At 39.8% G+C, this 2928-nt stretch overlaps 1 non-coding gene across 1 annotated transcript; it reads right to left on the reverse strand.

Annotated features, from left to right (window-relative positions):
- Positions 1-2460: 2460 nt before the first annotated feature.
- TRNAC-GCA (transfer RNA cysteine (anticodon GCA)) lies at positions 2461-2532 on the reverse strand. The gene has a single exon. It is a non-coding gene; the product is annotated as a tRNA-Cys (tRNA).
- Between the last annotated feature and the right edge of the window lie 396 nt (positions 2533-2928).

Below are 2928 nucleotides of genomic sequence, written 5' to 3' on the forward strand. Positions count from 1 at the left end.
GAGGAAGCTGTGTGAGCCATCCCTCCACACACTGGGGCTGCAGGAGGAATATGAATTCATCTTCTCTAGGAATTTGGGGGATTTATAAAGTTGGATCACATTATTAGGTTAATAATGATATTTAGTATTTATAGATGTTTTCATAGCATTTTAATAGCTCTGGGATCATTTAAGCATTTCTGTTAAAGTACAATTATCATTTTCATTTTACAGTGAGGAAAGATGAAACATAAAATGGTAAAGAGGTTTCTTTAGGCCCTTAAACAGCTATCTTGTAATAGAAGGGAGAGTGAGGGGGGATTGGCTGGGGGTGGGGAACCTCACTTTTCCATTATAGGTAATAATATAAAGGACAGAATGGACTTTTTAGTCAAAAACAACTGATTTTGATTCCAGTTTTTGTCCTTATTAGCCACGTGACAGTGAACAAATTACTTAACCTCTCTGAGTCACAGTTTATTTATCTGTAAAATGACACAATTATCTTCTTACTTTATACAATGGTTGTAAATATTGGGGCTAATTTGTGTAAAGTACCAAGCACATAAGTATCCAAAGAAATGATGATTATTAGTGCATATTGTGCATTGGGATTACAAATTGTAAGTTCTCTGCGGCCAAGAAACAAGTCTCCCTTGCTCACTGTATCTCCAGAATCTACCAAAGTGCTTGGCAAAGAAGACAGTCATTGAATATGTGTTGAATGATTAATGTACCACAGCTAGTAGCTTCTTGCAATTTCATTAATCACAAGGCTTGACATGACCATCCTTATCCAGATTTAAAATGCTAAAGATGCCATTCCTGTGGACTGATTACATCTGCTTGTAAGTGAAACCAGGGAACCATGATAGAGACTGTTTACTATTAGAGTTTTTACTGAGAAACCTGGTGGATATGCAAGTAGAAAAGCATAGGGGGCAAGATTCTGAGCTATAATAAAAAACTCAAATAGATTCCTAATTCTGGGATGGGAATGCATGGTCCAGGGTTAACTGGTATGGAATAGACCCCATGTCAAGACTTCTGAAGCCCAGTCCATTAAGGGCAAGTCACGTCTTCAGCTTGTGCACAAATGTGTGTATTCACACCTAGAAGCACACAAAGTACTCAGTAGTATGTAAGGAAGAGCATCTTCTCAGACAGATTTTGGAGTGTGCCTGGTGCCCTCCTCCCCTAAACTGGTAGCTAAAATTGATCATGTATGAGGCAAGTGTATGGGCCAGACAAGTCTGGATTTGAAATCTGGCTCTTCTACATTCTAACTCTTTAACCTGTGCAAATTGCCTAACCTTCCTGAGCCTCAATGTACCCTTCCATTAAATGGGGATGATGATAGAACTTAGACACTTAACAGGGCCATGACTGTTAGATGTGATAATATATGTAATGTGCCTGCAAAGAGAAAGCACCTGGTCGATACTGGCAATGGTGATAATGACGATGTTGATGCATAAAGTTGGAAAGGGTCCTAAACATGATACACTGGTCAGAAAGGCTTGGTTAGAACTCAGGATACAGATGGATGAACAAAGGGGAATTGGGGGATATCAAAAGCAGAGATAAGGGCAACCCAGACACATTTTCATCTGTTTAACAATTTTACTTGATGATAACTCTGAAGGTTGTGAATATCAGTGTAAACTGCCCTAGTGATTGCACTTGAAAGGTTAGGATTATCTAGGTTTTTACTGTTCTGCAAACTCAGGACTGGTTTGAAATGTGAATTTCTTTGCATACCTTTGCAATGACAGCATAAGAAAAAGGCCAGAATTTGTTCAGAAATGATGCTCCTGCTGGGTTCTTGCAGAGTAAGTTTCCCATCACCATCCATCTCACTGATGATGTTGCAACTTGTGTTTTTGATGTTCCCTGTCTTGACTACAAACAAACTTGGAGTTTATCAATTCTGATTCCTCTCACTTTCAAGTGCCTTGTGATCCCAATATGACATTCTTTCCCCTCCACCAGGAAAAGGAGACTGATAGCCTTAACCACACAAAGATGTTGGCCAGGTATATATTATTTCTCTCAAAGGATTTGCAAGTTGAAAAAAAAGAAAAAGCCTGGAGAGGCTAATCCTCACCTTGAAGGGATTAATATTTAATGGTGGAATTTTGGGCTTTGCAATACATAATAATGAGCATGCACTGAAGTAGGAACAGGATATACATTGGGGGGAAAAAAGCTAGTACAGTTTCTTCTCATCTGTACTATATTCCCCCAATTCTATATGTCTCTGTCACTCCATATTCTAGGTATCACACTTAATTATTGGAGGGAAAAATTCACAAACACACAGAATTTGAAAGGGTTGTGTGAAGTGAAGTGAAGTGAAGTCACTCAGTCGTGTCTGACTCTTTGCGACCCTGTGGACTGTAGCCTACCTGGCTCCTCCGTCCATGGGATTTTCCAGGCAAGAGTACTGGACAGGGTTGCCATTTCCTTCTCCAGGGGATCTTCCCTACCTAGGGATCGAACCTGGGTCTCCTGCATTGCAGGCAGACGCTTTACCCTCTGAGCCACCAGGGAAGCCCAAGGGTTGTGTAGACAAATATATTTAAGAAATACTGACCTATGTAATCGTTCAATCCCACGTATTAAAGTTAAAAGATTAGGGCAGAGCACAAGGAGGATTATTTGAAATAGTCATGATGAATTTCTGTGAAGATTCTAATAAATGAATGACAACAAATTCAATCTTAAAATAACACTTTCAATTAAGATCCAAAGTAGTCATTTTCTCAACCACTCGTAGTGGGCAATGTGTCTTTAGTGAAGGAGATCCTCAGTATCAGGCAGTATTTACAAGGGTTCAATACACTATGCAATATACTCTGTGAGGGTACATTGTCGTCCAGTTGCTCAGTCGTATCCTACTCTTTGCAACCCCATAGACTGCAGCACACCAGGCTTCCCTGTCCTTCA

This window comes from Giraffa tippelskirchi, chromosome 8 (genome assembly GCF_054371585.1).
Source record: "Giraffa tippelskirchi isolate mGirTip1 chromosome 8, T2T-mGirTip1v1.2.pri, whole genome shotgun sequence".
Classification (NCBI taxonomy): domain Eukaryota; kingdom Metazoa; phylum Chordata; class Mammalia; order Artiodactyla; family Giraffidae; genus Giraffa; species Giraffa tippelskirchi.